The following is a 12355-nucleotide window of genomic DNA, read 5'->3' on the forward strand; positions in this document are numbered from 1 at the left end:
CAACACATCAGAAAGATCATATACCATGACCTAGACGGCTTCACCTCAGGGAAGCAGGGATCATTCAACATACACAAATCTATAAATGTAATACAGCACATTAACAGAAGCAAAGAAAAAAACCAATTGATTATCTCAATAGATGGAGAAAAAGCCTTCAAAAAGATCCAACACCACTTCATGATAAAAGTTCTAAGAGAACTAAGAATAGAAGGAATGTACCTCAACATTGTAAAGGCTATTTATGACAAACCTACAGCCAACATCCTAATTGATGGTGAAAAACTGAAACCATTCCCCCTGAAATTATGAATAAGACAAGGATGCCCATTATCCCCATTCTTATTCAATATGGTATTGGAATTCCTAGTCAGAGCAATTAGCCAAGAAGAAGAAATAAAAGGAATACAAATAGGTAATGAAACTGCCAAAATGTCCTTACTTGCAGATGATAGGATCCTATACCTTAAAGACCCAAACTGAGAATGAGTAGATGAAAACAATTCCATTTACAGTACCTAGTACTCCTAGGTAATCAAATACCTAGGAGTAAATTTAAGAAAAGATGTGAATGAAATCTCCAAGGAGAATTACAAACTCCTGAAGAAAGAGATCAAGGATGACTACAGAAGATGGAAAGACCTCCCATGCTCATGGATCGGTAGAATCAACATAGTAAAAATGGCTACACTACCGAAAGCAATCTACATGTTTAACATGCAATTCCTATTGAAATCCCAATGACTTACATCACAGAGATTGAAAAATCTACTTTAAATTTCATTTGGAAACACAAGAGACTGGAAATAGCCAAAGCAATACTCAGCAAAAAAATGCAATGCTGGAGGTATCACAATACCCAACTTCAAACTATATTACAAAACAATAGCAATGAAAACAGCCTGGTACTGGCACAAAAACAGACATAAAGACCAGTGGAACAGAATAGAGGACCCAGATAATAATCCATATAACTATACCCACTTCATTTTTGGCAAAGGTGCCAAAAACATCCAATGGAGAAAAGACAACCTGTTTAACAAATATTTCTGCGAAAAGTGGTTATCCATTTGCAAGTAACTGAAACTAGATCCATGTCTATCACTCTGTACTAGTATCAACTCAAATGGATCAAGGACCTAAATATCAGGCTTGAAACTGAAGTTGCTACAGGAAGGAACAGGAAACACTCTAGAAGTATACAGGTATAGGCAAGGACTTCCTCAATAGAACTCCAGCAGCCCAGCAACTAAGAGAAAGTATGGACAAATGGGACTTCATAAAATTAAAAAGCTTCTTCACACCAAAGAAATGGTCTCTAAACTGAAGAGACCACCTACTGAGTGGGGGAAAATGTTTGCCAACTGTACATCAGACAAGGGACTGATAACCAGAATATACAGGGAACTTAAGAAACTAAACTCTTCTAAAATCAATGAACCAATTAAAAAATGGGCAACTGATTTTACTAGAACTTTCTCAAAAGAAGAAATTCAAATGGCAAAAAAGCACATGAAAAAATGTTCACCATATCTAGCTATAAAGGAAATGCAAATCAAAACCACACTAAGATTCCACCTCACTCCTGTTAGAATAGCCATCATCAAAAACACCACCAACAACATGTGTTGGCAAGAATGTGGGGAAAAAGGAACCCTAATCCACTTCTGGTGGGAATGCAAGCTGGTACAACCACTCTGGAAAAAAAATTGGAAATTTCTTAAAAATCTAAGAATAGACCTGCCATATGGTCCAGCAATTCCACTCCTGGGGATATACCCAAAGGAATGTAACACAGATTACTCCAGCAGCAACTGCACACCCATGTTTATTGCAGCACTATTTACAATAGCCAAGTTATGGAAACAACCAAGATGCTCCATATTGATGAATGGATCAAGAAAATATGGTACTTGTACACAATGGAATTTTACTAGGCCATGAAGAAGAATGAAATCTTATCACTTGCAGGTAAATGGATGGAACTGGAGAACATCATTCTGAGCAAGGTCAGCCAAGCTCGGAAGACCAAAAATAGTATTTTCTCCCTCATATGCAGACTTTAGATCTAGGGCAAATGCAGCAATGTGGTTGAACTGGGACCACATGACAAGGGGAGAGCACATACGGGTGATATAGAAATAGGTAGAAAACCCAAAACATGAAAGCACTTGATGTCCCCACTCCAGAGGAGCTAATACAGAAAACTTAAAGCAAGAGAGGTAATCATGAGAAGTGGATCAGTAACCAGGGTAAAGATCAATTAGAGATGAATCAACATGGGTCATAACACATGTACATGAAAGCAATGCTAGGAATATTTCTGTATAGCTATCCTCAACTCAACTAGCAAAAACACTTTGTCTTCCTTATTAGACTTGTATCTTTTCTTCAACAAAACTATTGATAAAGGCAGAATAGGACTGGAACCGAGGCGGGGAGGGGGGAGGGTGGCGGAGGGGTGCAGGGTGGAGAAATGACCCAAACAATGTATGAACATGTGAATAAAAGAATAATAAAATAAAATTTAAAAAAGATTTTAAAAGAAAAAAATAAAATAAAAGGATAGAAAGATCTCAAATAAACAACCTAATGCTACATCTCAAACTCCTAGAAATACAAGAACAAGAAAAACCCAAAACAAGCAGAAGGAGAGAAATAATAAAAATAAGGGCCAAAATTAATGACAAACACACACACACAGACACACAGACACACACACAAAACATACAAAGAATCAATGAAATAAAAAGGTGATTCTTTGAAAAAAAATAAACAAGATTGACAGCCCCCTGGCAAATCTGACTAAAATAGGAGGGAAAAAACCCAAATCAGTAAAATGAGAAATGCAAAAGGGGAGATAACAACAAACACCAAGGAAATCCAGGAAATCATCAGAAACTACTTTGAGAACATATATTCCAATAAATTTGAAAATCTTGAAGAAATGGACAAATTTCTAGATAGTTATGACCATCCAAAACTGAACCAAGAGGATATTAACCACCTAAACAGATATATAACATGCAATGAAATTGAAGTAACAATAGTCTCCCAAAAAAAGAAAGTCCAGGACCTGATGGATTCTCTGCTGAATTCTATCAGACATTTAAAGAAAACTTATATCAACATTCCATAAATTTTTCCGCAAAATAAAAAGGGAAGGAATACTGCCTATTTCATTCTATGAAGCCTGTATTACCTCATCCCCAAACCAGACAAGAATACATCCAAGAAAGAGAACTATAGACTAACCTCCTTAATGAACATCACTGCAAATATCCTCAATAAAATAGTGGCAAACCAATTCCAACAACATATCAGAAAGATATGGTATGACCAAGTCAGCTTTATCCAAGAGATGAAGGGATGATTCAACATATGCAAATAATTAAATGTAATACAGCACATCAATAGAAACAAAGACAAAAACCACTTGATTATCTCAACAGATGCAGAAAAAACTTTCAATAAAGATTCAACACCATTTCATGGTACAAGTTCTCTGGAAACTAGGAATAGAAGGATGTACAGAAACATTAGACAGTCGATATATGACAAACCTATAGCCAACATCATATGTAATGGGCCAAAAACTGGAACCATTTCCCCTAAAGTCAGGTAGGAGACAAGGGTGCTCACTCTCTCCACTCCTATTTGACATTTTCCTGGAATTCCTAGGCAGAGCAACAAAATAATAAGAAGAAATAAAAGGAACACAGAAAGGTAAAGAAGTAGTTAAACTAACCTTATTCACAGATGACATGATCTCATTCCTTAAAGGCATGAAAAAATTCCACCCCAAAACTCCTAGGCACCATAAACAGCTTCAGCAAAATAGCAGAATACAAAATCAACTTACAAAATTTTCCATACCCCAACAATGAACAGATTGAGAAAGAATGTAAGACAATATTTCCTTTTGCAATAGCCTCAAAAAAAAATCAGATCTCTAGGAATAAACTTAACAAAGGATGTGAATGAGCTTTACACAAGGAGAGCTACAAACCTGAAGAAAACTTTTAAGGAAGAGATTGAAGAATAATACAAAAGGTGGAATGATCTCCCATGCTGTAGGACTGGCAGAATCAACATTGTAAAAATGGCTACACTACCAAAAGCAATCTACATGTTCAATGCAATTCCCAACAAAATCCCAATGACATTCATCACAGAGATTGAAAATCTAACTCAACATTCATTTGGAAACACAAAGACCACAAATAGCTAAAGCAATGTCACAAGGAAACTCCTTGTATAGCTATCTAAAACAAACAAAAATCTCATTTTTTTTCACCTACAAGAACAAGAGGGAGAAACAGGTCCAGTCTGGGGGAGTTGATACCAATAGGAGGGGGCAGAAGATTGGGAAAGGGAATGGGAGGGTGAATTTAGTGCAAATACTGTGTATGCATGTATATAAATGGAAAAATGACACCTGTTGAAACTATTGCATTAATGGGGAGATATAGGAGAGCGGTGGAGGGTGTGAATTAATGTATATTTGATGTATTGAAAGAACTTCTGTAAATGCCAAAAGGTATGGTCACTGAACATAGCAACAAAAAAAGAAATTTATTGCATAATCTTACCAGTGAGCATTATGGTAGTCAGAATAGATCTGCCATATTATCCAGCAATCCCACTCCTAGGAATATACCAGAAGGACTGTGACTCAGGTTACTACAAAGGACCTGTACACCCATGTATATTGCAGCACTATTCACAATAGCAAGCTATAAAAAAAGCCAAGATGACCCACTCCCAATGAATGAATTAAGAAAATGTGGTATTTACACACAATGAAATTTTATTCAGCCACAGAGAAGAATGAAATTTTGTCATTCTCAGGTAAATGGATGGGACTTGAGAACATCATCTTAAGCAAAGTTAGTAAGGCTCAGAAGTCCAAAAATCACATGTTCTCCCTCGTATGTGGATTATAGACCTAAAACAAATGCACTAATAGTATTGGATATGGGTCACACACTAAGAGGAGGTGGTGCACAGGAAGGATAGGGAAAGGGAAGGAAACCAAAATCTTGGATGTAATAGTATACTTATTGTATAGGAGCAAACTGGCAGAGGCCACTTTGGGAAGGGGACTATGAAGTAGTGAAGAGGTCTGGTAGAGATGAACCAGTTTGGGTTGTAACACACATATGCATGGAAACAACAGAAGGAATCTCCCTATATAGCTATCTTTATCTCAAACTAGCAAAAATGCTGTCTTTATATTAAGGTATAAACAAAGTGAAATAGTGGTAGACTAGCAATAATATAAAGCATGCAAACTATGGGTTCAATTAACGCATCTCCATCACATATACTCACTTGATTGCAGCAAAGACTTATCTGAGTTTCATATTGTCCTCTATTGTTAGATATAATAGGTGTGAAGTAAAGAGAAAGAAAATTAGCGTCCCATAAAAGGATGACCAAAAATACCACTCAGATTGATTGTAATTTTCATATTTCTGAATTTATGGGGGTCAAGCTGCAATATGTGGAAATATTTTAGGGAATTTATACTGAAATAGAATATAGTTCTAGTTGGTTGTTCTAAACAGGGATTCTATAGAATTGTGAAATATATCATGAAAGGCTTTGTTATATCCTAAAGTGTCTAATTAACTCTCATTTACTTCCCTGATCAATTTCTCTAAATGATATCATGTCAACCAATGACAGATGGAAAGTATTGTCCAAATACTACAGTATAATGACTTTGTTGACAAAGTTAGTAGTGTAGCTAACTTTCTACATTGTAATTCTATTTTTCACACTTGTTATTATAATACCTAAATATGCCTCTAGGAGTTATGATTCTGTTGCCATGTAATCCCCTCACAGCATTGGGATAGGTTTGAAAAATATGAGAACATCATACTCGCACAATGAGATTTCATTCTGTCTCTAGTCTTTTTTCACCTGAAGGAGTACTAGTAAGGTAGTGTCACAAGGGAAAAGAAGTAAAATTTTAGTCTTTGATAAACTTATTGCAGTACTCTCTGGGGAAAATTCCGAGTCAAAAATGTATTTAATTATGATTGAATAACAGAAAACAATGAAAGCAACCCTTCAAGATTAAATCCCTACAGTCACTAGATGAAAATAAAATGCGATCTACATATTGTTCATTTACCAAGGATAAGGAAAGAAAGCTTTCTCATCTCAGGTAGGTTTCTGAATGACTCTGTTTAAATAATAATGAAAACTAAAATTTTTATTTTCATTGGAAAAATGAAGAATCAAATATGGGAAATATGTAAATGAAGGATTTTATATCTGATTTTATATCAGCTAAACATAATCTATAAATCTAATGTCCCATGATATTTTATTGTTAATCCTGTGAGATTTTGACTTAATTTGTAATTTGTATATAGTGTATAAATATTTTATTTCTTCATATTTTAATCACAATTCATAAATAAACCTTTTCTTTTTAAAAATAGCTATCAGTGATATGGTGCTTATAGGATATGTTTGTTTTATTAAAATAACAATATACTACAATACAAACTTCAACATAAGTAAATTCTAGGCCATGTAGACCACATACTATATTTAAGTCTACATGAACGACAGACTTCTAATTCCAATTTTTGTATATACACAGATAGATGCATATTTTTGGATATACACATATAAATGCAAACACAAAGAAACAGAAGCTGTATATCTAACAAATAATTGCTTGTCCTTACCATTCATTTTAGTGAACAAGTTAAATTAAGAGCCAAGGATATGCAAGTATATATTTGTTAAAATCTGTGGTTCTTACTCTCTTGATTTCATTTATTTGGCTTTTTAAGGAATTTGTCCTTAGGAACAGGAGGGGCTATTCAAAGAGATTGCAAAAGTCCTGGAAAACCAGTGATAGAGTAGGTCAATAAAACACATTTGATTTTTCAGTAAACACTAGACACTAACTAGACACAACTACACTAACAAGTATACTAGAACAATTTTCACTATATTATCTTTTATGCAATATCATTTTCAGGGCTAAAATCAATTACAATTCTTGAATAATTTAGTAAGTGTGACTCTAGTTGTTAAGCATATGAAATGTTTAGTCTTTTATCTTTGGGCATTTCTGTCTAACATTGATATATATTTCATATTATTTTGGATCTGGAATCAGCTTTTGTTCATTCAAATGTATTGCCTGAGAACCGATGACAGTGGCCAAGGAAAGTCATCTCATGAATTATATGTAAGTAAACTTAGAATTAAAGCAGGTCAACATACATTCAGGCATGTTTTAGTTTATTATTATCTTTTTAATGGTAATGCCTCTTTAAAAGAGATATGTGTCTGGGTTATTTTCTGAGGGTGGAGAAAGCAGTTAATAGAAAGAATTAATTTTCTACTTCCTAATAACACTTTGGGATATGCAGAACAATCCCTAATTTATCATTATCTTGTTTGAATTGTAATAGTTTTTGAAAAGAGCAAAGAGGAATGAGCACTGGAAATTTCTCATCACCAATTGAATTCCTTCTCTTGGGAATTACCAATAACCCTGGGATTAGAGTGGTTCTATTCAGTGCATTTCTAGCTATTTATCTTATTATTCTCGTTGCAAATCTTGGAATGATTACTTTAATCAGAATGGATTCCCACCTTCACACTCCTATGTACATTTTCCTAAGCCACCTTTCTTTGGCTGACTTTTGCTATTCCACTGTAGTTGGGCCTAAGATGCTGGTGTATCTCCTTGCCAAGAATAAATCAGTTCCCTTTGTTGGCTGTGCCCTGCAGTTCTTCATCTTCTGCATCTTTACAGATGCTGAGTGCATGCTGCTGGCAGTGATGGCCTTCCATCGGTACAAGGCCATCAGCAACCCTCAGTAGACATGTCCAGCAAGGTTTGCTCCCAATTGCTGGCTGGGGTTTACCTGGTGGCAATGGCAGATGCTTTGACACATACGACATTGACATTCCGCTTGTGTTTCTGTGTGTCTCATGAGATTAATCATTTCCTCTGCGATGTCCCCCCTCTCCTATTATTATCTTTCTCAAATACACAGGTCAATGAGCTAGCGATATTCACCATCTTTGGTTTCATTGAACTGAGCACCATTTCAGGAGTTCTTATCTCTTATTGTTATATTGTATTATCAGTCTTAAAGATCCACTCTGCTGAGAGGAGGCTCAAAGCTTTTTCCACCTGTACCTCCCACTTAACAGCAGTTTCCATTTTCCAGGGAACTATGCTATTCATGTATTTCCAGCCAAGTTCTTCCTACTCTCTAGATCAGGACAAAATGACCTCACTGTTTTATAGTCTTGTGATTCCCGTGTTGAATCCTCTGATTTATAGCTTACAGAACAAGGATGTTATAATCGGCATAAAAAAACTGAAAAATAAGATTTTATTTTAAATAAATATTTATATACTCTGAGTACAAACACATTTAAGTCCACACACACACACACATACCATTGTTTTCTTCAACTTTAAATTACAATATAAAGTTGTCTGAAGTATCTTATTATATATATATATATATATATATATATATATATATATATGTTAGTAAACCATAACATACAAATGGTTTATAGTTTCATAAATATGTTATACTTTACTATGTATTCTATTTAAATGTTATTCTACCTATTTTGAAAAATTTGCAGTTTCTTGTTATTTTGCCATTGGCATTTTTTTATCATTGCATATGCATTCATTTCCAGAATTATTGAAATATTTTTATGTGACTTTTACACTACTGATATCATTGCATTTCAAGGTAAAATAGGATCCATGTTATTCAGTCCTGTAATATATCAAGAAATAGAAACATTAATGTACTAAATATAAATAATTCAAGTAAACATTAAATATCACCATGTTGACAGAAGTGTATTTAACGTACAAGCAAAATGTCTGAACCTAGACTGTAATGAAGAAAGCATTCTTTGAATGGGGACAATTAGCTTTAGATATGAGCAGTGAGCTGGGACACACTAGAGGACGGTGGTGAGATGAAAGCATTCTTGTGCATTGACTGAGAATTATACATCATGAGGAGGCAGAGGAAAATGCCTTTTGAGAATAAAGAAGTCCATGATGTACAGAATAAATAGCAAAGTGCTTTTTGTCCTAGTTGTTATTTATTTACTTATTTTGCTGGGACTTGAACCCAGATCTGTACACACTGGCAAATGATCTATCACTTGAGTTGCACTCTTAGCCTAAAATGTGGTATTAATTTTCATTGCTAAGTGATGTTGAAAATTTTTTCATGTACTTTTTGACAATTTGTATATCTTGTTTCAAGAAATGTCCATTTTATTCTTTGGCAGCCTTTTTATTCAAATTATGTCTTTCTTTTGTCTGTTTTCTTTTTTCTATTGAGTTGTTTGAGTGCTATAGGAGAAGTAAGTTCTGACTTTCTACTGCAAGGTAGAGTGACAATTGACAATAATAATAATCAACTGTATATTTCAAAATAAGTGGAAGAAGTGATGTTTAATGCTCTCTCATAAAGGAATGATAGATGTTTGAGGTAGTGGAAATTCTGATTGCCCTGATTTGATGATTGCCTAATGTGTATATTACTCTTTACATCACATTGTACTACATGACTTTGTACAGTTTTGTGTCAACTAAAATAAAATAAAATAAAATGAAACAAAGCAAAATTGCAAAATAAAGAGCTCCAGTGAAATCTAACTTTGTGCTGATGTTCTTTACTCAGGTACTTCTACTAAGCTTTTCATCCCTTCTTCCCTTTCTCAGCTCTGGTCAAGTGCTCATCTTTGTGATTCATAAATAATATTCTTTAAAAGGCACCATTCTCTTCTTATTAAAATGTCACTTTCAAATGAGATTAAATTTTCTTTGCTCCAGAACACCAAGTTTTATTCCTATAATTCCATCACTGGTGTTGTGACTGTGACACAAAATAGGGAAATGTAAATAATAAGAACTTACATACTACCAGTTTATGGGCTCATTTAGATATCAGGCTATGATAAGTCTTGGATATGGCATACTTTGAATATGTATTTTATACCTTAAGAAGGCAAACACAATGGTTGTGAATTCTAAAGCAATGAATATACAAAGGTATGCAATTTAATTACATATTATAAGTATAGAATATTCATTGAGGTGTTTCTTTGATGTTCACATAAAATGGGCACTGTTCAAGTTTATGAAATCATAACACTTAAATAAACTTTTTCAGAAAATGTGGATATGGACATGAATTTGAAGGATACACAATAGCTTCTGAAACTTAATTTCCATTATAGTTGTACCAACTAAAAGACATTGAACACTTTTGGTTTTCCCAGCTGCCATTAAAAAATGTATAGTATAAAAACAATTCAGAATGGCAGTAAAGTCCAACAGGCTTGCTTTCTTTCCAAAGCACATTTAAAAAAATTTTCTGATGCCGTAAAGTTCATCTTATGTCTTGTTACCCCAGGATTTTTCTTCAAAGTCATTCTCTAATAAAACACATATCTTTTGAGGGCTAGTTTAGATGAATTTATTGTCAGCATTATATTTCTACCCATGCATGGTGTCAAAGGAGTGTGAAGGTTAGGACTCATGACATGGAGGGATAATTGTGCTTTTGAAATTAAAGTTTGTAACCTGCCTAAACAAAGTATATTCTAAGTAAGGTCTTCCTGGAGAAAGTGAAACACTTGAGAGGGAAAAATGAGTTTGAAAGGAAACAAAAGATCTCTAAGGAGAACTCTGAATCCTCCAAATATTCACAGGAGAATTAGTGAAGGTCCTGGACAAAATGAGGATTACTTTCTTTGATTACCATGGTGGAAAATTATTGGCAATGAATCAGTTTGGGCTTAGTCACAATAATTCATACAGACATTTTAGTATTGGAATCATCAATGAAAAAGTGGCAGAGTTATATCATAAAGCAATAAAAATTGTCTTAAGAATCACTTTTCCTCAAATTAAAATTTTATTAGTGTCATAGCATTTCACTTGATGATCATTAGAGCTTCATAAAAAGCCAGGGAAATCTCTAGAACAACAAATAAGATGTAAAAGCAAAAATAACCACAAAATCTTAGACTGGTCACTCCGAGTGGGTTTTCATAAGAAACAGAGAAGAATGCATTGTGTCTAATCACAGTAGGTATTTATATGCAAAGTGTGTTTATTCTGACATCATTTTGTGTTTAAATCTTAGAAATCAACAGTATTGATTATGAAATCTAGTTATCATGTAAGTAGTACAAAACAGAAATAAGCCTCACATATCAGAACTTCTGGGGAAATAGGTAAGAAAAAAGTTTATAAACAATTGTTTTATGGAACAAAGATGTTTAAGATTTTTATCATGTCTTACACACATCTAATCTGTTATTTGGCAGATCATGCAGAGTCTGCATGTTAGAAGGACTCAGCTACTGACTAGAGTCCTGTTCTGCTTTCTCTCACCTGGGCTGCCTCATCTCTGCAAGTAGTTCTTCAAACCACTGAACAACAGCAGCTTTCAAATGGGACAATGGAGAGGTCTGGCTTATTCCTATCTATCTTTTCAGGTTTATTACTATTGCTTGTACTCTCACCTACTTTTGCAGAAACCCTTGAACTTCTTGTTCCAGTAGGTTCTGAATAACAAGGCAGATAATCTCCAACCATTGACCACACAAGACAACATTACTTCTGAAACTGGAAAGGAAATGAACAGTTTATGGGGGAGTGAGAAAATGTGAAGTCTAAGAGCAGTCTGAGGGAAGGAAAAACGAATAACATTTATTCATTACCAGAATTTCTCACTTAAGTTTCTCTGTTTCAAGAAACTGTATGTTTCTCTGTTGCAAGTTACAAGAACATTTCTAGAATATTGGAAACAACAATAACTAACTTGTCTGAAGATGTGGGTTATCTGGACTAAGTAAGCTTAAGAAATATTACCTGAGCTTCTGAGGGCATCAATTTCTTAAATGATAAGAAAGAACTAGAAAAAATAGTAAAGCACTGCAAAGATTTTCAAAGAAATAACATGATTAAATTTGGATGAATATATGCTACAATTTCAGTTCAGAGTTATATGAATATAAAAAATTTCATTATCATTTTATTGGTTGATATTGTATTGAGTGGATTTCTATTAGAGTCAGTTTAGTTTAAATAATGGTAATGTAACCTCGCTTTAACTTCTGAAACAAGTAGGGAAAAAGGAAAAGTAGGAAGAGCATTGTTTTGCTGTTTTTCAGAGTCCTTTTCTTCCCTTCTTCATTGATAAGTATATCCCAGTGAGGTATCATGAGCTATTGCAAGATTCCCATGGTCAAATTCTGCTTCTGCTCCTTAAAATTTCAATTTTAAAATTAGATTTAAGTAGGGCTTTTGAGC

At 34.1% G+C, this 12355-nt stretch overlaps 1 pseudogene; it reads left to right on the forward strand.

Moving 5' to 3' along the window:
* The first annotated feature begins 7470 nt into the window (after positions 1-7470).
* Positions 7471-8393, forward strand: LOC109677031 (olfactory receptor 5W2-like; annotated as a pseudogene).
* Positions 8394-12355: the final 3962 nt, after the last annotated feature.

The sequence above is a fragment of the Castor canadensis genome, chromosome 1 (assembly GCF_047511655.1).
Source record: "Castor canadensis chromosome 1, mCasCan1.hap1v2, whole genome shotgun sequence".
Taxonomy (NCBI): Eukaryota; Metazoa; Chordata; class Mammalia; order Rodentia; family Castoridae; genus Castor; species Castor canadensis.